A 348-nucleotide genomic window follows, 5' to 3' on the forward strand; every position below is an offset into this window, starting at 1 on the left:
CTTATTTAAACACTGGAGTGTGAGAGGTCAACGTAAATAGTCCGGGTGGCCATTTCATGAATTGTTCAGCAGTCTTATGGCTTGGGGGTAGAAGCTGTTAAGGGGCCTTTTTAAACCTACAGAAGTATACGTAGCACTAAAAGGTACAGTAGTCATCCGATAGCGCTCCGGTCAAAAGTAATGGTAACGCTTTACCTGACACCCACTGTCATAACAATGTCATAATATGGTCATAACACTGTCATGACCCATATATTTACATCTGTTGTGACACACAGTATATTGCATTATTTTATGACTGGTTATGACACCTACATAAGATTGTGTCAAAATCCACATTTATTCACA

This window comes from Salvelinus sp. IW2-2015, unplaced genomic scaffold, assembly GCF_002910315.2.
Source record: "Salvelinus sp. IW2-2015 unplaced genomic scaffold, ASM291031v2 Un_scaffold3194, whole genome shotgun sequence".
In the NCBI taxonomy this organism is placed as follows: Eukaryota; Metazoa; Chordata; class Actinopteri; order Salmoniformes; family Salmonidae; genus Salvelinus; species Salvelinus sp. IW2-2015.